We start from the raw sequence: 24,274 nt of genomic DNA on the forward strand, positions 1-24,274 counted from the left end.
CTATCATCTTGCATGTACATATGTATACATATACATGAACGATATTTTCGCATTATTGCCTTTATCCTTTTGGAAAAACCTCGGTAATCGTTTACTGCATACGTGTTTACAGTTTGTAATGCCGTTCTTTTGTGGATGATTTTTTAATAGATTTTAACACAATTAATGTATCTACTGTTTTCTTCATATACTAGTAAAGAAGCAAGAAATTAACACTTTTCATCTGACCTAGGACATAGTCAAGTGCTGTTAGAGACAATTGTGCTGTTAGTGTTCAATAAGATTTACTCAATACATCTCTGTCTTAGCATGTATGTCTAAAGTATATGAAAGTAAACTTGTATGACTGTGACTGTACAACTTACCGTTGTGTTGTTCGTGTCGTTCGGAATTTCATAATACCAATGGCCACGCCAAAACAAACACTGACAATAACAGTGACTATTACAACCAAGGACAGGCTTGGAATAGCACCATCTCTCATCGGTCTGGCAGTACTGTTCTGTCTATCAGTCATATTCATGCCTGAGGTAAATAAAAAATACTTTTTTGAAGAATTATAACCCAGAATAAAACCAATTTACTCTTAGAATATGATGATATGAACATCAATGTGACGTGCTAAAGCGTGTTTATAATAACACAGAAACCTGAAATGTCTTATAACAGCCTATGTGAAAATTCAGTGTGTTAGAATGTAAGGATTTTTATCTGACAGTGTGAACATTTTGGTTTGTGGCTAATGACGGCCAAATAAAAATCTAATATTTCCTGAAATTGGCGAATTTGATTTGAGGCGTAATTTCAATTTTTGGAGTCAGTTTTTATTTAGATATTGCGTTTTTGTACTTATTATTAATAATTTAGAATTTAAAATTTTGTTCTGCAGTGTCGGCCTCGAATTATAAACTTCGTTTTTGAAAACTCAGAAACCAGAATTGAGAAAACAGAACGAACAATCGTAACTTTCTTTTGGATACTAGGGAGCCTCTCGCGGTAATTGGTGTCTACAGTGTAGCGCAGATTAAAGCAAAACATTACAAATGTTACATGGTGTGTGTGCCGAGTTGTCATAGCAAAAGGTTTCCCGACCGGAACTTATCTTGCCCGTGTGACCTTCTCTTGTAACGTTTGGACTCGTAGCAAAGGAAAAGTTTGCAGACGACTACATCGTTGCTGATTGTGGAGTTTTCTGAAGGCGAGATCTGCTGTCTAATTATTCCAAAATCTCGCAGATTGACTGGACTAATTGGCAGCCCGACATCCAACTAAACGGGGAATTTCAGCGATAGTGCGCTATTCCTGAACTCCATTCCCTCCATATCTTTCAAATACTGAAAAAATACCAAAATTGAAGCAACTGTCCCTAATATTGCGGTGACTTATTTCCTATCTTCTGTATAAAAAGTGCACAATATTTCAGACAGCTTAGGTGAGCTTCTTTTCTATTACAAATGTATATGATAAACGTGGCATGAGTAGGTTGGGGGTTTTGATTGTCCGGCATCTCTCGTTCTGTAATAGGTGAAAGGGGTACGCATAGTATGTGAGTAGGGGTGGATATGGGAGGGGGCTGTCCTGGTTGGTTCTGTCGAATTTATTCAATAATTAGACAAAATAGTGCTTTTTCTGCATTCTAAGACGGACGCCTATTCAATTTTAAGTTCCCCTTACCATCTGATTATTTTTCGATACTGTTCCGGCATAACCTCAAACCTTTTTTTTCGAATCTCCACCGATCAATTATCCCGCCCTAAACACTTTCATCAGCCTTCAAATGAACTAGATTTAGGCGAGAAATTTTTCATGGTCGTGGGCATTGTAGAGTAATATCGTCACTGACTGATGGCATTACGATGTGTATTGTATTGAACCGTATAAAATCGTACGCCAAATGCACTACGCAAGAGACTGGTAAGTTTCTTAGGCCTGGGGGGCCGGTGGATCCATTGGGGTATCACCGTGTTTTTGACTTAGGTGATTGAGGAGATCATCATGTCTTTAAAATGCTCAATATGGGGGTGGGGTGGTGGTGTCAGTGTTTTTTTTATTTCGACACGGACTCATACTTACCAAAAATGCACCGTGCCAATCACAAATTTAATCATTCAGTTGCATTTTTGGCGCACCCTTCCGGCGCTCATTAGGGGAAGGCTCCATTAACTTTGATGGTACCTGAAACCCGAGTTGCTGCCTGCCAACTCGGGTGACAAACAGAAGACTTTTAATCCCCAAAGGTGTTAATTTTCCATTGTTGCGATATTAATCTTATCGAGCTGGTGCTATGATAGGAACGTCAGGGCTGTAACGACTCACTCAATACCACGGGCACACACATATGCTTGCACATGGAACTATGTTGACAGGAAAAAGTGAACTGCCCTCTTTTCAATGCAAGTAATCTAGTTTCTTCTTTAATTTAGGCTCTAAACTAAGTTTTAGAAATATGGTGAAACAAAATATCGTTCTTCGTTCATTTTCATTTAAGTTTCCTATTTTCGGACGCGTCACTTCAGTAACGCGCATTGATCATATCTGCAAATGTGATCAGAACAGCATGGAACGTTCTTTCCACGTGGCGAGATTTTTCTTGCACTTGCAAACAACGTAACGAGTGAGTAAGGACTCCAAGAGCTGCGCGTATCCTGTGACATTACATCTCCTATAGAGCGAATTTAAGTCAATGAATTGCTAGCCGGATCCGTCTGTAAACAGTATGGCCATTTGTACATATTATAAGAAAGGAGAAATAGCAGTTGACGAGGCCGGTCGGTGGACGGCACAATTTTCAATGATTTAATTCGCGGTAGCCTATTAATTTCACAATAAAACGAATTCGCGAGCTTACTATTGATTTTTGGTGATGTTGAATATAATTGAAAAAGAGAGTTAAATTGCAGTGTTCAAGTTTGATAAAATTCCAAATTGACGACACCCAACGTCAACCTGTACGACACCGTGTGTGTACAACACACCTGCAGTTGACTAGTCGATTGTGACACAGTAAGCTTACACACAATGCAATATCGGTCGACCCACAGTCCCTCTTATTATGCATTTCTGCAGTTGTCTTCCTATTCTGCTCAGTTAACAGACATGATTTCACAGAATATACACAGAAAACATAATTGGAGGCACTGTATACTAACATTGCAAGAGAAAGGGACGACAAATTTTCCGGTGTGATTCCAGCCGTTGCTTGTGCTACGTTAACACACTCGCAGCGATCAACCCCAGAAATTATCGCACACTATCATCATTTACGAAGGGAGAAGGATCACGAAAAACAAACAACCGGTTTCAGGATACAGTCGTAGATAGACGCAGAGACACTACGGCCCAAAAGTATGCCTCAGTGTACGGTAATCCGCGAAGCATAATTTCTATCGACAGCGCTCTCCGCTGGTCGCTATTGACAACCGCGAACATTGTATCAATATATTTTCAATAGATTATCGATCGAAAATCTGTTTGGGCGCCGCTTGTGCCGGGCGCTCGTGTGTTGAGGTCACGTCATAAACATTTCCACAATAACCCATGATTGACTTATACACTTTAACATCAAGGTATCCGTTGGTGTCCTGTACTGACAGTAAATCAACGACACTTTTTTCAGTTTTGGTGATACTTTTATGTTCGTTTCAGCACATTTTGGCGCACCTCAGCGTAGTTTGGCGCCATTGTGAACGGGGGGGGGGGGGGGACTACACGCGAGTGAGCGAGACAACAATGTATCAATTTCGGACAAAAGGATATCGATCGATAACGTTCACTGCACGATTACAGTGGAGACTCTACGCTCGTTCGCCTCTGTTCTGTGTTATTTTTGCAGTTTACTGGAATTTTCATATTTGATATTCGTCAAAATTTGGTATAAATTACAACAACCTGACTGGTATTTGGTCTGTACAATTTAATAGACGCTAACCGATTAAAATGGGTCAATATTAGACCCTGATTCTGCATATGCAAACGCCGTAAGATCGCCATTTTATTGAGGGCAAGAGCAAAAATTCAGCGACCGGAAAAAATAAAATGCAACTAAAACAAGTTTCGTCGAGAAATTCAAAAAACTAAAACGACAGCAATTTTGTATGTATATCAAGGAAACACCGTGCCACTTTTCACTATAATCGGTTCAGAATTGAGAAATTTGAACGAGCGAGAGTTGTACGGTCTGTTGAGTACATTAAACGCCATTGTTTTTTGTGGGAAATCGAGCAGATAAGACACATCATAAAATGAAAAATACATCTGAAAAAAACCGTTGGTTTAACTTTTTCATTTCGCTGTTATTTTTTATAATATTTGGTATGACACATATCATGAAGGGTAACTAAAACTCTATGGTTTTATTTTTTTGAGTTTCCCTCTTATTTTTATGAAATGACGAGTTGAAGATCGTTTTGCTGTTGACTGTGTTTTTACTTGATTTTGCATATGTCTGTTATCGCTTACGTATTTTTGGAATTCCCTTGTGAAATTCTCCCCAAAATATTATAATTGTAAGGGCAGCATATACGGGAAATAGGACCTGTTGCTCTTTCATTAATATTTAGATGTGCAGCAAGGAAATACGGCGAAATTTTGAACATGACGCGGGAGGTGAAATTGACTCTCTGAACGCGCACTCCACGTATGTGTGGCGAAAATTCGGGACGCTATTACCGTACAAAATGGGGCGCCTTTTGGCCGTAGTGAGAACACTTAAAAGAGCCAAAAACAGCGAAAATTCGAGAAAAGCGTACACACAATCGGGGGGACTGTGGCATGCAGGACAAACCCAAGCTACCCATTATCACTTGACTGCCCCTCGTATCGCGGTTTGGCTGTGCGGTCCAGGTGATTGACACCTTTTACAATAGGCGTTTCCAGACCGGTGGATAGAGGGACTGTGGTCGACCTGAAATTTGACACTGTGATCGACGTAGCGTTTCAAAAGTATGCAAAATGAGACCAAGTAATTTTGTTTGTTTATTTAGATTTGATCTAAAACCTCCGGCAACCAACAGACAAAGTCCTACTCTTACGCAGAAAATCAAAGTTTTCAAGCGTAGACTCCCGCGTAGACTTTCCCTTCCGCTTAACCACGGCCCCTCCACAAAACGCGATGTCGATCTATGATCGACTATGGATGGATTGACGTGGCTTTTAAAAAGTATGAAAAATGAGACTCAGTAACTTTTGGTCGCTTTACATTTGATCAAAAACCTACCCATCAGACAAGGCCCTACTCTTACGCAGAAAACAAAAGTTCTGAAGCGTCGACTTTCTCTTCCGCGTTTGAGACTTTCTTCTCTTTCGCGTTTGAGAGAAACAAACGTCGGCTTTATTCGGAAATGGCCGGCTATTGGTGGGCGTAACGTCAGTCCAATGGTAAGCTGCACCCGATGTGAACGTCGGAATAATTCGGGCTGTAGTCGGGAAAGCAAGGATGACCTCGAGAGCGATTCCCAGTACAGTACACGTTCGCAGATCGCGGTACTACAGGCTGATACTAGATAGCAACAAGCTCACCGCATATATTGCTAGACTACATATAGCCACATAGGCACTTTTAAAATGTTATCTCCGGCTTGCAAGACAACAAATATCAAAATATTATTATCAAAACCAGAATTTCGGGGCTAGAGAGCGAAACATTGCTGAAAAGTAGCCGGCCAAAATACGGAAGTAGCCGGTCAATTTGGCCGGCATCCGGCTAAAAATGAACACGCGGATTCAAACAGAGAGGCTTGTTGCGATGGACAAGTAGCCTTTTGCTTTTGACCAGAAAAATAAGTGAGTGTTCATTGATAATTCAAAGACTAGATCCGTTGACACAAAAGTTTGCTCGTGACTTTCATTGCATTGCATGCACCTTTCCGCAATATGAGTCTGAACTGAAATTGAAACTTTCAAAGAGTACGTTTTAGTAAAAGTCCTGTTTTGTTTATGCTGATTTTCGCTACCGTACTTTCTTTTATAGACTCAACATTCATACAAAAATAGCTTTTCGTATGCAAAATCAGCGTACGTTAATTAACTGCTAGTATTGTTTAAACAGCATTTTATTTGAAAGGGATTCTATAGTACCATCGTTTTTGTAAACTCTTCATGCAATTTTATGAACTAAATGATGACCTCAAAGTAACAGCAAGTGCTGGACGGCACTTTTAATGCTGGTTGGAAATCCTGAGTGCCGGACAAGAGCCGTCACGGCGTGGGCAATGCTAAAAGTAGTTCCGGCAGTGATAATGTTTTGTTTACACTAAAGATAATCTGTTCGCATATGTTGACACGGAGATTAATCCTCTGATAACCAACTCGGGTTACTCGGGTACGTCCAAGTTAATGGAGCGTTCCCCTCATGGTAACTAAGATAATCAGACATACTTTTGAGCACGCCCTTTGTGGGCTTGACTTTCATATCACACACACACACACACACACACACACACACACCCATATATATATATATATATTATATATATATATATATATATATATATATTATATATATATATACACGTCGGTCTGTATGAACCCTCTACTAATATTTCCCTACCGTTATCGGTCTTGACATTACAGAGACGCCCACTCCGTCCATCTTGACATTCAAGTTTAAACGGATTTTCCGTACATATTTTTGCATTTGGGTGTTTGCATTTTTGCTCTCCGCATCTGAAAATATACAGAACGTGATTTGCGTTACGTCAACTAAGCTTCGTGAACAAGATTTATTGATACAGTATAGTAAGATAAACTTTCACACCTTACTCATTGAGTACACAATCTTTTGAAAATTTGATTGTGAGAAATAATGGAGTAAAGTGGAATGGCAATCCCTTCAGAGTTGTTACAATATTTACCGAACTATAAAGTACTATAAAGAACTATAAAGTACTTTAACAGTGCCTCGAGCGGGCCGCCGAAGGCGGCCGAACGCCGCTTCTTGATACGCATACCACAAGTCTATACTTAACGATTTCCCCTATGACTCACAATCTTGCTGCCAGTGCCATCCAAGTAATGATTGCTGTCATCACCGCAACATCACAGCAACAGCGTCGTTACTGCAGTTTTCTAACACCCCCTAGAGCTGAGTACATAGACTCTGTCTGCGTAAGATTTGAACTATCTTTTCAATGGAAAATGCAATTAAAATTTTATAGTGAACGTGTTTTGAAAGAAATAGGTATAAAATGCCCATTTTCGTCACATGTGTTGAATGGCCAGCCGGCTATTCAAAGGATTGCACGTTTGGCCTGACCACCTAGGGTCCTTTCCTCCAGGTAAGCGGGGTCAGTGAGCTACGGTAGGCGTCATAAGCGAGGCCACGACGAAGAAAATTATTTTACACATCTTTTTATACACTAACCCATTTTACAACTAATGTAGATGCCTTTAAAATTTAATTAAATTTAAATGTTGTCGTCGTAAGTTCATTATTTTGATTTGGGCTTGATTTGCAGCGACTATGTCTGTCGAGAAAATTTCTAATCATCTTGTAATTATGCATACGTGTTAATGAGCCAGTGCAAGCCGATGCAAAATTACTAGCAATGATATTGATTCTAAAATATTAATATTTTAGGTAAAATGATAAATATTTCAAGTTGAATTGGAATGCGAAATTGCAACATCGTTTGCAGTAGTGAGTGGTCACGATGTGTGTGAAAGGTTACTGTACATGCAAAAAGAAAAGCAACAGTTACTGCGGACAAGTCGTTCCGATTGCAATATGTAATTTAAACAAAACCATTATTTGATCGAGAGTTAATTGAATAAGCGAACAAAGATTAAGAACTTAACAAACTGTAAAAGCATTTTGAGTCGCATGAAATCTTACTCAGCGCGAGATCAGGAACAGGGCCCTATTCTGATAATTTCAAAATTAATGAGAGATATTTAGTTTAAGGGTCAATAAATTAACAAATCTTACCTGACAACGTCATCACAATTTCCACTGATATGATTGCAAGACATGCCACAGTTACATTCTTGACACGTTTGTTTGCAGCCATCCCCAAAGAAGCCAGCATCGCATGTCTCAGAACAATTTTTACCAGTCCATCCAAGTTTGCAAGACATGCAGAAATTTTCCTTACACAATACACAATGGTGAGGACAGGGAACTTCACAACGTTCACCAGTCCTTCCAATCTCACAATGACACGAACCATCGATATGATTACAGCTGCCATGTTCACAATGACATATCCCTGAACAATTGATACCGTAGAAACCAGCGTCACAACTCTTATCGCACCTGTTACCATGCCATCCAGGTGAACACTCACAATCGCCATTTTCATAAGAACACAAGTTTCCATTGTAGCAGTGCAAGCATTTATCATCACAATATGCAACATCATTAGGCGTGACCTTTTCAGTATCGCAATCAGTACAGTTTGAACCAATCCATCCAGATGTGCATGTACATACCACCGAATTATCTTTATCACAGGACGCTCCATTAAAACACAAGCAATGTGTATCACAGTTTTCACCATAGTAACCAGGTGTACAAGAACAGAGACCATTATTTTGATCACATTGTTCGTTGTTTGAACAGTTGCATGGCAAGCATAAATCACCATAGAAACCACTTTGACAGACACACTGTCCTGATTTACCATCACATTCACTATTTACAGGACATACACATTGACGGTCACATAACTTTCCATAAAAGCCGTTTGCACAAGAACACGAGCCGTCAGACATACAAGTACCTCCATTCTGACAATTACATGAATATTGACAACTGCTTCCAAAATATTGTGCCGAACAAAGACAGGAACCATCAACTTTGTTACACGTCCCGCCATTTTCACAGGTGCAGTTGTTTTTGCAGAAAAAGCCATATGATCCAACAGGGCATTCTATAATAAAAAACAACAAAAAAACCCAGATTTTCAGACGAAAGGGAGAAATTCAATCAACGGCCTTTGTACACTACAGGAGTCTTTTATCTCATGTGTCAACAAGCTCATTACGCAGTGTGATAATGGCAGGCCAGGTCAAAGTTCTCAGAACATGTCCGACCATTTCCGAAGAATTCGGAAGCATTCGGTTTTTTTTCTATTTTTTAGGTTATCAAAGTATCTTAGGTGTAATTATTTAATTCGGTAATAAAACATTATTTACAGTATAATACGCTCAGTTGTAATATTGCCATCTGATTGGCTAGATCCAGGGTTTATATTCTCGACACGAAGGCCTGCGTAACATTCTGAAGCTCGCACATAGTTAGAACTTCATATTGAGAGCTCAAATAGCCATTATCGGTCAGGTCTACGTCTTGAGGTTAATTTTGATAATTACATTTTAGTCTGATGCAGCTCGATGAAGTCAAAAATAAGAGCATGTACAAGCAGTTACGGCGATGAAACAGCCATCTGTTTTATTAAATTGTTTTGAGCATTTCTTGAAAATTCCTCAAGTTCGACGTGTGCACGATGTGTTGCGTTACTGTATTATACAGAATTAACTGTGCACGCACTCGCGTTCTGAAACGTTATTTTTGGAGTTTGTGTTGACCTACGCTCCTGAACCTTCGTTCCAACTTTACGGCCTAAATAACGACGTTGCCCGCTTGTATTTAACTTTATCATAATCGGGTTATAAAGGGTGCTTAAGGGCATTTGGTTGCGGAAATCGAATCTCTGGGGTGTAATTTAGCATAATTTGATGAAATAATCACCTCGCGATTATTTTCGCCAAATTTTTACCCCAAGGTCTTATATCCGTAGCCAAATCCCTCGTTTGCTGGTATAACCTCTAATCATCAGCAGCCACAACCAACCCATTAGGCTATCAAACACATTCTTCACAAATGATACATAATAAAGGGAAAAACGAACTTATGAGCTTTCTCATTAAAATGCATGCATATAAATAAATTTTGCAACTTCGTTGAAAGACGTATAGCCCTAACATCGCTCAAAAGGACACATCTATCGTTATTGGGAGAGCAGATAAGGGTGGTAATACTGTGATCTGGAACGCTAGCGACTATGAACAAGAGTGCATGAGGCAGTTGTCCGATATTAATGTATACGAAGATCAACTCAATACAAATGTTCCACTGCCTTACACACATCTCATGACATTAGATGTCGTTTCACTTTATCCAAATATTTATATCACAGAGGGTGTTGTCGCCTTGAAAGAAGCTTTCCGCTCCTGTAGTGAATTAGACGACAACATAATCACGCATATTCTACAGCTGGCCCGCTTCGTGCTCAACAACAATGTATTTCAGTTCAACTCTAAATACTATAGACAAGTCTCTGGTACCGCAATGGGAACCCCCTTTGCCGTTTCATATGCTAACATCTACATGAGCTGGTGGATGAAGAAATATTACTTCTATGTACCACATTGCCCTGATGTTACATACCGGTTTATCGATGATCTCAGCTCTCTATCCACAGCCACAGAAGAAAATCTCCGTACGTTCGTCAAAAGTCTCAATAATTGCCATCCGAGAATCAAGTTCACAGCTGACATTAGTAAGCAGTCGGTACCATTCCTAGATGTACATATTCACTTAATAAACAATAAACTGGAAACTGACCTATATTGTAAACCCACAACATCTCACCGATATCTTCCACCAACCAGCTGTCATCCACCACACATATTCAAGTCCATTGTGTACTCAGGTGCTCTGCGTATACGACGCATCTGCAGTAAACCACAGTGGAGTAACAAACGACTGACAGATTTTGCATGCCATCTTCGTAATTCCGGATATTCACGCAAGATAATCAACACACAAATAGCCCGCGCATCCGTTCGTTCCCGTATGGAAATCCTTCAGTACAAGGAGAAGAAAGTGTCTGACCGTGTACCTTGGGTGTCTACCTATGATCCACGACAACCTAATCTACGTAAAATAAGCCAGGAAAATCAAATTATATTGCAATCGTCTACCCGCATGAAACAGGTTATGCCTAATCCACCTATCATTGCACAACGCAGACCAGCTACGCTTGGAAACCTACTGCGTCAAAATAACATCAAACACTCAACGTCGGAAACAATTTCATGGGGCTGCAAACCATGCAATACTGCAAGATGTGCCTGTTGTCAGTTAATTGAAAGCACCAAACACTTCAAATCCACAACAGAAAGAGTTTTCACGATAAAACATTCAGTGAATTGCAAATCTCACAACGTAATCTACGCTCTTACTTGTGGTATTCAATACATTGGTAAAACTACACAACCATTTCATAAACGCCTCGATGGACATCGCTCAATATTAAAACAAATAAATCAGACAGATCTCCCTACGTTGTTCCTCACTTTAGAATGCCTGGCCACACTTTGAAAGACAATGCTCTAATTGCCACAGTACTTTGTCACATATCAAACACTAATGTTCAAATGGCAAAAGCATTAGAGAGTCTCTGGATTTACAGAGTAGGAACAATCCATCCAAAGGGACTCAATGAATATGAACCCACAGCAATTTCAGATTAAGCAACTTTCTGCATACCGCATGTAATTTTCACCCCTCTGTTGTAATGTTGTCGCCTTTTGTGTATATGTACAGTTCCCACCCCTCAGTTGTAATGTTCTCGCCCTCCGTGTACGAGTGTGCACGAGTATTTTTATTCCATTCAGTGGTACCTCCAGTTTCATTTGTATTCGTGTTGTTGTAAAGCTTGATGAAGGTACGCTAGTCGTACCGAAACGTCGCTATTTTATTGCTACTCGGGATCAGAAGCAAGACGGACTTTGAACTACACAGTTCTATAAGTCATCAGATTGTATATATATATATATATATATATATATATATATATATATATATATATATATATATATATATATATTTATCACATACATAGACCCAGTTATCCCTATAGTATGACGTCACACTATAGGTATATGACTACGATGAATCCATATTCCACATGTGGTGGATATGGGACCCGGACTACTTTCAACAAACGTAAACAAACAAAATCAGCTGTTCAGGACACGATGAACACCGCTTTGAATTTCTCGAGACGCAAAAGTGGGAGGGTAATGAAGTTTAGGGAAATACATGGGTATTAAAATACATGTGTAAAATACAAAATACGTCTGATTCTAGAATTTTTCATTAATTTGTGTGCGGGCGGAAAAAAATTGTAGTCAGCTGTCACTTTTTGACAATCGAGTAGACAACACAAAACGTCAGCAACTGAGCAGCGTCACGTAAATGTCAGTGGTGAAGAAATTGACCAATTCATCGCAAATCAACGCCGAAAAAACACAGTTAAAGCCACCAACACATCAGTCAAGCAGTTCATAAGCTTTTTGCAGGCCACCGAGTGCAGTCAAGTAGAATTTTATTTGTTGCCACCAGAAATTCTGGATCAACACCTTGCCAAGTTTTTCATCGGAGCCCGACAGAGTGATGGCAGTGAGTACGAACCCGATACTTTAACCAGCTACCAACGAGGCATCGATCGTTACCTTTCAGAGAAAGGCTACCGATATTCAATCTGTAGGGATACAGTTTTTAAGGTGTCTCAAGATGCACTCAGAGCGAAGCGTTGCGATCTTAAGTCGAAGGGCAAAGGAAATAAATCTCGAGCCGCCGAGCCACTGACAGACGATGACATTAAACTTATGCGAGAAAAGAAAATACTCGGTAATTACAATCCAGAATCGGTCTCATATACGGTGTGATGGAATAACACAAAGCTCCTCTGTTTTCGAGCCTGTGACGAAAACAGAAAATTGTGTTGGGGTGACATACTTCTGAAAACAACAACAGCGGGTCGCGAGTATCTTGAGTTTTCCGAACGTGACAACAAAACCAGGAGCGGTCAATATGGTAACGTTCGTCCGTACGCACCGAAAATGTTCGCTGTTGAAGACAAGAGTATCTGTCCCGTTGAAACCTACAAAATATATAAAGATCATCGCCCAGATGACATGTGCGAATTATATTCTCCGTTCTACCTGGCCAATAATTATAAGCCAACCACCCAGATATGGTACAAACGACAACCGATGGGCAAAAACAAACTGGAGAATATTGTGAAAACCATCACAGAACGAGCCGGAATAAAGGGGCGCAAAACGAATCACAGTGCACGAAAGACAGCAATCCAGAAACTCAGTGAGCATGGTATTCCTCCGACCCAAATAATGCAACTTTCTGGTCACAGAAATGTCCAGTCTATCAATTCGTACGCCGTAAACTCTTTAAATCAACAGGAAGTAATGTCAGATATTTTGACCGGCGCCGAAAACCCCAGAAATCAACTGATGCCAATGCCGCAACGATCGTCTCCTGCTGCTGTCGAGCCTCTGTCGATGTCCACCAACAACATGATAAGGAGCGTCGACGATGACCCAAGACAGAGTACCGTGACAGCTGCAGCAGCAGGATGTTTTCTGGAGCAACCTTGACAAGTTGCAAGTTTAACATCACCATCAACGTTGCCGGAGCATCTGGTAGCAGTCAACGAGTCGAGCCAAGGAAGCGAAGAGCGTTCGTCATTTCAGACAGCAGCGACGATACTTCTCCTGACTACATACGCATCAGAAGAAACGCTGTGTTGTTCTCTCAAAGCGACGATAGCTCGCAGGATTTTCAGTGAACTTGAATGTTCATTAATTGCATTTTGTATTTATTGTATTGCATGATAGTATGCATAAATTTCCCAAATTACCTTGTCATAGAAGTGCTTTTGAGGTTCCGGACAATCGTAGTACTGAGTTTTTAATTCGAGCCGCACACCGTTGTTAATTACATTTAAACGAGTTAGTTTTTATTCGTAAATATAAAATATACAATTGATAATTTCGTCAAACAAAGTTTTCAAAAGTTCATACAAAGTTTGGAAAGCAGTGTTCTTTGAATGGTGTTCAAACAATGACGACATTTTTTGAAATATGCTCGCGATTGATATCTGTTCTCGGTAACAACGTGACAGAGTAATGGTGCCGTCCCGCTTCACTCGCACGTCATTGTTATTGTTATTTTGATCGATGAATTTTCACTGACATTGATGTTATGGAATAAATCAAATAAATACCTTGTGTTAAACGATACCTGGTCTTTCGTTGTTCCGCTTGATTCGCACAGAATACCCCCAACGAGAGTTGTTATTATCCATAAGAGCAGCCTCAGTGTGCTCCAAGAACTTATGAACTATGGCGTGGCCATGAACAGCTGAGCGCGGTCAAGTCAGCTGTGACCCAACCATGACCGCATAACATGAGCGGAGGATTTTTTTTCAAATAGTCCCTATCTTTTTTCCTCGGCATTTAGTGTGGGATATCATATCTGAAAGGTTTATTCAAGGAAAACTGGGTCTATGTATGTGATAAATATATAATCCCCCCGTATTCCTCACTCGTGTGTCTTCGTCGCGGACTCGTGATTCCCCGTGTAGCGGCCGTATCCCCCCTCGCCTTCGGCTCGGAGGGATACGGCCGCTGCACGGGGAATCACTCGTCCGCGACGCAGCCACACTCGTTCGGAATACGGGGGGATTATATATAAATATATATATATATATATATATATATATATATATATATATATATATATATATATATATATATATATATATATATATATATATATATATATATATATATATATATATATATAGGTGAATGTAATATGGACAGTAGTAGGTTCTTGAAATAAAATAGTAATGGAACTTTGTCGTTTGACATTGGCGTCACCAAAATTTATGGATCCCCGTGATTTTATTCCTACTGCGTTCCAGTTAATCCATGCCATCAGACGAATATTGTATAAATGGGTACAATGTAGTACAACTCTTACCTATACAATTCTCAGTCAGGTTGGACTCTCCGGTTTTGAAGTAACCATCACAGCACCTAAAAACACTAAAGTCAACGATATCATTTTTATTATTCATACCATAAACGTTATTAATTCAAGGAACATTATACAAATGAACTTTAGATAAAGCCTTTGATGCCATTCATTGTATGGTTTACAAATTATGTCTGACACGATTCACATGGCTTTCAAACTGTCTGCTGGTGTGCACCGTACAACTTAGTGAGTCTCAGCCAGACTATTTTAAACAAGGAAAATTAATTTCACACGAATATCCTTAATTGCAGACATTCTGCACACGGAAAATTATTGCAGGCCAATTTGTAATAATACACCCAATTTCACGAGCCTGAATAAAAAGCTAAGGGGAGGGTAGCCCTCATATTCGTGCATTTTCTTACATATCGCACCTCGGCCCGGTGCCAATATTCTGATGGACAATTTGAATAAGAGGCATTTTGATTTATTTTGCTTATCTTGATTTTAATCATTTTTTGAGTGTCAGTCTTCAAACCCCTGTCATTTTAGAATGAGGATGGATAATGCCAAATAAAATAGTCTTTTTTTCTACATTAACTTTTCTTTCATGGGAAATATTACATTTCAGAAAATAACGTCAAGTTTTTGACTTCGATTAATTTTTATCATCAATACCAAAATTAAGTTTTTTTGCCCAAAATATACACCCACTACATCCTTTGAGTAAACTACTGCTACCATACTAAACTTTTGAAAATGTATAGTATGAGGGGGTTTCCTTGTCATCTTTGATGAGAAATATTGCTTTGAAAAAATCTGTGTTGGCAATATGCGGCTCCACCTTACGTTTTAAGATCCTGTTCGAATTTTTCACCGATAAAAATGGCAAAATAAATACCATACTCAATAGTTTAATACAGTTCGCCTCGGGTTGCAATTATTCATTTTTAGGGCTTCAGATTCTTCTTTATGGTGTTGCAGTCATACACCTTTTACCGCATTACAATTTTGCAGTTTCATTTCCAAAACTGAAAAGGGAAATTCAAGTTTCATTGTCACATTCTCGTTAAACCTGACGATACTTCTTTCTCAATGGAGTGAACACAGAGAAGGTCACTATTATTGGTACGGAATGAAGGTCAATAATGGGCAACTTAGTACGATATTAGGAAAACATGGTGGCTAAAATTTTACAACGTGATTTTAAAAGATGCTTTCTCTTGTGTAGAGTGAGAAAAGTGTGTCCAACAGTTTAAATGTTCCTTTTTGCGACGCATATTGCTATCTGAAATTTATCATAGCTTATGTACAAACGAAACTACTTTTGCTGAGAAATATACCTGCTCAATGTTTCTACCAGCCTCAAGTTTGCTATTCAAATGATGATTCAAAGGTGCTATAAATATCAGAATATTAGCCTAATGAATTTGAGGAATAACTTTAGCATATTATCGCGTTAATAGTGGTAGGTTGTTGCGTGGATCGTAAGGTGAACGCACAGGCTTGACCAGCCAGTAACTGCTGCCATTAAAACCCAAGCGACTGGGGTCAGTTTACGAGAACCTGTGTTCATAATGACAATCCTTATTTCGCGAAAGACACCTGTAAAAGCTTGAAATGGATGACGTGGATGATGTTGCATGTTTTCTATTAAAATGTTTAGAGACATGTACAGTTGAAAGGCAACACTTTATCGACACTTAGACATGTCAACCAAATACGTACATCACAGAAAGTCATGGTCAAAAACGTACATTGTAATGAATAAATCATTTTTACATGATTTATTCATGATTTTGTCTAAATATATATCACAAAAAACAAACATGATGATGACGCAAAGATTGAATTGAAGGAAAGTTCTGCCCTTTTTCAACACATTTCAATGAAGTTATCTATCTTAGACTTTGTACTGTCGTTTGTCGATAGTTCCAATTTTTAACACTTCTGCGTCATTCCAGGTAGTATATTCAAAACTTGACTCGTTTCCTATATCTAACCCTCTTGGCCGTGAGTTATCCATGCTTTACCAATGACCGCAAATATATTATTCTCAAGATCCCGGGAACAAGAATTTAGTTTATTTGATCGCTTTATTTTTTTAGAAATCATATAACCTTTCCTAATATTATTTTCCAACTACTAATCAAAAATCACCATGAAAGGGATTGAGAGAAAATTCGAAAATCCCGAACTGTTTTTGTACATAAAACAAATAATACACTACAGTCATGCAGATCTTAATCATGTCATGGTCTCCAACCAATTCAGTATCTGTTTGAATATATAACTTTGTAATCGTGCTGTATATAACAGGTGGGATAAGCACATACGAGAGTGAAATTAACGTCATTCTCATACTCCGCTCAGCTTCACGACCGTAATTAGGCATGACTGTGACCATAGGTGACCTTTATTGAGATAGCAATCAGCTGGCAAGTTTCAAATACATATACCTAAGACCCTTTCATTGCACTTCTAAGTTGTTTAGTCAGAAGATATTGCGGTTTTTTTGCTACTGCACTGTCATGGCAACAGAATTGATGTTCGTACCCGCCACCAGATTAATGACAAACAAGCAGACTATGATAGCTGAATGTTCTACCTAACTGAAAAACATAGTGACAGAAATTGTCTAAAGGGGATATCGGATGGGGCTGTTGTGGCCCATAGACTACAGGCAGATTGTCTCCTTCCTCAAGGGTACATAGTCCCTTGGTTGTGCTCGAGGAGCGAGGCAATCTTCCCTCCTTTCAAAGTCCCATGTTTAGACTTTTACATGTATTCTATATCTTACGTTGGCCCCGTAAGTGGTTCGAACCAAAAACAAGCATGTGGATCGTCCGGTCTAGCCTGTCCAGGGAACATTACGTCATCACTGCACGAAATCAGTCTTACTGCTAAAACAATTCCGATCAGTGACAATTGTAGTTGATAAAGCTTCGTAGCACCCATAATCTGTGAATTTAAAGTTCAATTATTTTCTATTAACACTAAGGTTAAGGATTAACGAATATTATATTTTGATTTCTGGCACATGTTCCACTTTTATTACGACTATAGAGACAAAGAGCTACACTCTGACCAATAACACTTATTCATTGTGAAGGGTAAGTGTAAAGCCAAAATTTAACGGGCTAAGCTTGCCGAGCTACCACAGCTGAGAGTGGGAGTCAATTTTGGTTTTCTTCTCGCCCGCGCCAATAAATAAACGTAAAGTTAACACTCATGGCTAAGTCTGTTATTTCCATAATATTATTAAGGAACCCAAGAAAACCATCAAAAATTACGAAAGGTTCTAATGCGAAAGGCGAACTGGTGCTCCGGGATTTGTATTTCACAATGCTGTAGTTACTGAACAGTCACGTGGTGAATGCCAGTAATTCAATACGTGACGCAGTGTCACGCGCACTGTAAAACTTCTGCAATTTTTGGGGAGAGGGGGTGTCTAAACTTGGTCCACAGTGCTTCGTTTTATTTTATGACTGGTACTGATTATGATATTTGTACAAACCACACTTTACGTTTTAGCTATAAAGCTACGATGTTTACGATACTATAAGTTGTTATTATATTACCATGCCCTGCCTGTCGCATTTTGATTGGTCGAGCTGAACTCCGTGACTGACCACAAATACACAGTAATGGTCTGTTTACATGCCCGTGAATATGAATAATAAGATTAACAACTAAAAGTATAGCAGCTTTACAGCTCAAACGTAAATCATAATCAATCACAAAATAAAATGCAGCACTTGTGGGCCAAGTTGAGATACTTTTTTGAAAATATCTCTGGATTTGCCAATATTTTACAGCGCGCGTGACAGTGCGTCGCGTATTGCTCAGTTCTGGGGCCCAGTTGTCGTTCGCTCCGAAATTGTTCGCAAATTTTTACGGTTTTCTCCGGTTCGTTGATAATATAATGGAAATAACAGACTCCGCTCTGACCATTAACGTTTATTTATGGGCGCGGGCTCGAGGAAAGCCAAATTAACGGGCTCGTCAAGCCTCGCCCGTTAATTTTTGGCTTTCCTCTCGCCCTTGCCCATAAATAAGCGTCAATGGTCAGTGCGTCGTCCGTTATTTCTATAATATTATTCCTCATGTTCACGGACATGTTAACCATTACTATGTATTTGTGGTCAGTCACGTGGTTAAGCTCGACCAATTAAAATGCTATGGTATGGTAATATAAAATGCTTTTAAGATTAGTACCACAGCTGAGTGTTCGAGTCGGTCCCGTCGCGTGTACAACATTTTGATCGCCTTTGGTATCATAACACAAATTTGAAATAAGCCAGCAAACAGGGGCAACTCTGTCATGACTGACCATTTAAAGAAAATTCTTTGTTAGCTGTCCTTAGATTTTTCAGTAACCTACCAGCCAGCCAAACATAAAAACCGAAAACAGTAAAACACATAACGTAGATGAATGTGCTCTTCATCAAGCTTGTTGAAAGCAATGCTTGGAAACACGCGTTATACTTGTATAAGTACAACAAGCATACCTATAGTTAGGTGACTGAGAGTTTGAGCAAAACTTCTATTATAAACTATGGTAATAAGCACCATACAAATGCACAATGTATCACATGCATGTACAATGTGACAGTAACCAACCGGTGTTTTGACAACCTGCACACAATGAATTGCAGAATGTTGAGGTAGAGAACAAAAAGCTGTACACTGAAAATTTCAAATTAATATTTACCTACAAACGTTACTGAGTATAACAAACAGTGCACGAAAACCCTATAATACTTACAGTATTAGCATGGATTGTTGCCTGTATTTTAGCTGAACAGTGCATATACAGATGAATACAGTCAAGAATCCATTGCTTGTATTCAGCAAGCCTGTATTCATGTGGATTCATGTGAATTCACGTGTATTTTTGTATTATACAGGCAATTCATTAGGGTGAATTAATCTGTATTATTACATTTTGATTCAGTGAAAACATTTAGTTGACACTCAGAAAACGAATGATAAACGTCTTGGTACAAGATCACACACTAACTAATGGCTCAGACTACAAGGTGCAACAACAGCCATGCACGCATTAACACATATTTTTGCGAGTTTCAAGCAGTTACCTGATGTCTCTCCCGTGCAGCTATATTTAGTATCAAACCTGAAATCGCCATCAGCGCTGTTCTAGTCCGAACTTATAAAATGACCCAATCGTTTTGTAGCAGAAATAAATGTTCAAAGTAAGAGCAACTTCAACTGCGTACTATTTGAAGCATTTAACAACGAACAATGTACCTACTGTCCCTTGTGTAGATCCGATATCGTGATCAGTCGCCGATTTGAATAGATTTTTGTTCTACACGTCTCATAATAATAAGGCTACCCACAATTCTCCATGATCCGTACACACGGTGATCAATTACTCACCAGAAGCAAGTTTCTTCTGTACACAGAACAGCTAGATCCACATTTCAAAATTCTGGCAACATATAGTTTTGATAATCAAAGTTTTCTGATCTTCCACTGTGAATGATGAGAATATAAACCCATTTTCCACAGAAGAGATATCAATTTTGTAATTTTGTCAACATAGATTTATGGCAGCCATACACAATATTTTCAAGGAAACTAAGGGAATAAGTTGCATCTGTGTTGGCAAAAGAAAGGGTATTGATTTTTTATGTTCATAACCAAGGATATTAGCATGTCTGACAGGTGGTATGATGAGAAAATCTTGGTTGCTGATAACTTTACCTTGGCGAGTGTACAATTTTTAGCACCTTCAAACATCGACTTCTGTTTTAATTTACTGTTGAATTTCATAATCAATAATTTTGGAACAAGTTTGAACAGATAATCCTGAATTGAATTCCAAGTTTCAAATTGTTAAGAAACTGATAAAATTGAAGAAGCCTTTAGCAAACGATGTCACAAATCAAGGGGAAACATGTCTCAACTTCTCAGATATTGTGGCTTTTGATTCCTACGCTGATTTTCAAATGAGACACAACTCATCGGTATCAAACTAGTGAGACAGGCATACACATCAAAAAACCTCGTGAGGACTTTCAAAGAGTTCTACGGTCGATATGACGACATTATTACCAAATATGACACCCCATGAATTATTAGCGACAGCGTTCCTTTGATTTATTACAGTGATTTAAATACAATATCATTTCAAACAACTTAAACAATGTTGGGACCAATCCTGATGTGTTGTTGCATGCTAGCAGGGTACTCTTATTTATTTCGGACACCTGGTACCACCACTAACTGACAGTGGTTGAGGATGGTCCTACTTAAACTTGTAAGTCACATGGACCTAGTAATGAATTACCAGTTTAATGTTATATTACCGTGCGTCCGTCTGGTAGGCGAAGAAAAGCGCTTCAAAAAGCAGATGAAAATTCAGTTCTTATCCACATTCGAAGCCAAACTAGTCAAGAATTGTTTTTTGATCTGTCTTTTTTGGACATAAAAACAATACCACGCCCTTTCGCCGACATGAAAACTTCGAGGCAGAAATCAGCTTGTCATGAAAAGGTCGGCCGATCGCACTGTACACTGCAGTGAGCAACAATAGGACCTGCAACGTGAACTTTACGCAAGTCGCTGATAAACCCTTTTACGATAGGCAGTTTGATTTGTACCGAAATGATCTCACGATATTAGGGCTTCTCGCGACATTTCAGTCTACTACTGCGTGATGGTACCCTTAATGTGCCGCTGCGGACACAGAAAGAGTACAACGCGCCGTATTTTGAGCAGACGATCTGTATTTGTTATTCAGATTTCGCCCAAAAACCTACCCGCACGCGGACGGCAAACAAAGTATTTAAGGTGACATAGAATTATTTGAAACTTTAAACACCAGAACAGACTTTTGCGTATTTACTTTCTTAACATTAAGGTTAAATCTTCTAACATCTACACTGTACAACAAGTGCAATCAACTTTAGTTTTCTTTCTTTCAAGGTTCACCATGCTTATTTACCATAATCAACGATTGCGTCGGTTACTTTGAAATGTTTCGTGATACCTAAGCAAATCGTGTTTGTAGATTTAGTTAACGCAACATGTCTGCCACACATACGGTGACGTGTCGGTCGCATAAAATATTTTTGAAAGAAAATACATAATAACCAAATGTTGCGGGCATAACATACCAGATTTCATGCAAAACCTGTTTACTCTGTCGTACGTGTTATTTATTTGTCTCAACGTGTGTTTGTCCGGTTTTATTTTAATCGCCTCGCTAGGACGATTATAAATGTACAATATCATGAAAAACATGAATACATTATGATTCCAGCTGTGAATTTCTTGTTTACTGTCTGACTCGCCATCAGTGTAAACATAGACATATGTACTGATATAGGACAGTTTTCCCGGAGGACCGAAATTTGGACATGCGGGTGGTCCTTGTGACCGATCGAAAATATATACCGAAATATTTCTGTTGTCAACTATTCTAATATCAAATCAATTTTATATAAATATACGTTATTTTCCCCATTCACCTTTACCCGCAATTAACGCGGCGAAGCATCGTGTGAAACATTTGACCTTGGTATTTCAGGGTGCAAGAGTTTATGACTTTCAGTCTATACCAGTACAACGTATTTCCAAACATCGTGCACCATTGGTTCAGAACACCTATTGGCTCTCATCACTTTCAATGAAGAACTTTGCTCTTTTTATTCACCTTTTCAATAGCATTGTGATTTTTCCAACCTTCAATGTGAAGAGAAAATTACGCAACGAACCGCTCGAAAAACATTTGCTTCGCAAGATTTTCAGCATGGCGGTGTCTTCACGTACTAGCACTGCAAAGACAAATGGAGACCATGACAAGAAGTCAGTAATTGTGTAACGCCCTGTTTTGTAAGCATTTTGCATCGAGGTGTCCCTCAAGTACATTCTGGGATATGGTGGTAGAGTCGATGAGCGAAGGGTACGGGAAATGGCAGAACCAACAGCTGAACCAGCGTAAGAGGGAGTACGCGCGTTAGGGAGTCCTGTCACCTGGTTGCAAATATGTCATGTGGTTGTTGGCTACGACACACCCATATTTGGTTATGTTTTCGATGTCAAAGGTCAGAGTGGAAGTCCGCGCAAGTGTGCTCACATAACGTGCCTCGCGCCTCGTCTTAGCTCTGGTGATCAAAATATAACAAAGCACGTTTTCATTTGTGCCATTTCTAAGCAAGTGAGTACAAGTATAGTGGTCTGTTCGATTCTTGATCGTAGTCTTGTAACACAACCGGGAACACAACGCAAGGATACGATTTCTCATATATCTCTGGTGCATGCAGCCGATTTTAAAATTCAGGTCAGACGAAACCAAGTCTACATACATCAGTCATCATGGTCGACCTCGACTGGTAGAGCTAGAATTCAAAGATTCAGCACTTTGTTGTGTGATTGTTATGGTGCAAAGTCGTACAAAGCGGGTGCCAAACTACTGTGCTTGCTTTTGTATTCTTGGCACTGCTAAATATCAATAGCAAATCTCTTAGCCACTTTTTTATCCGTATTGAAACCAATGAAGGTTTGACTTTTAAAGTTTAAAAACACTCCTTTGAAAGGACCATATGTAAGACAAAATGCCTGTTAGACTGATCAGTTTAACCTCAGGGGTGTTACACACAGCGATATACACTAGCTCTTCTACCATCGTTGAGAGCAATAATTGTTAGCATGTCTTTTAAATATACCAGTTGTTTCACAGTTGTGTCAAAAGAGTCAAAGAGATGTCTTAAAACACATTAAAGTCTACTTATTTAAAGCATTAAGGTGTTTAGCCTTGTTTTATATTATCACTTTTCTCTTCATCATCGGATGCATGCTTCAGTAACAACTGTAAAAGATGCTCGAAGCATTATAGACTGCAGAGAAGCAGATATGTCCCGCAATCTTTACCCAGTGCAGATGTTTAGTCCTACGAAATACCGGTACAAGTGGAGAGTAAAAAGACAGATTCAGGCCCACATAAAATCCTCAGTACCTTGTGGAGGTAGGCAGCTAAATATGTTTGTCTCTATTGTCAGTGTATTCTGATGTATTAGCTTTAATAAATTAATTCATGTGTCACCTGGTTGCAGGAGACTCCGGTGCATCTCTCTTACTATGCTAAGGCTGGGACTTCTAAATTTTTTCATTGGTTTTTTCTTTGTATACTAACACTAACTTATTTAACTTGTCTAATCAAAATTGTATGCAGGATCTGCATTTCGAGCATGCTGAATCACAATGTGTCACCTGGTTGCACAGATAGTGATTGAAGTTTTAAAATCAAAATTTTATGCAATCGTCTGCTCTATGAGTATGCTGAGTCACAATGTGTTACCTGGTTGCACGGAGTCATGTGGTGCATCTCTCTTACCCTTATAAGGCTTTGACTTCTAAGTTTCTCCTTGGTTTTGCTCTTTTTATGCTATTACAAAATGATTCAAGTTTTCAAATCAAAATTGTATGCAGGAATCTGCTTTTAGATCATGCTGA

Source organism: Ptychodera flava (genome assembly GCF_041260155.1).
Source record: "Ptychodera flava strain L36383 chromosome 23 unlocalized genomic scaffold, AS_Pfla_20210202 Scaffold_24__1_contigs__length_23054250_pilon, whole genome shotgun sequence".
NCBI lineage: Eukaryota > Metazoa > Hemichordata > Enteropneusta > Ptychoderidae > Ptychodera > Ptychodera flava.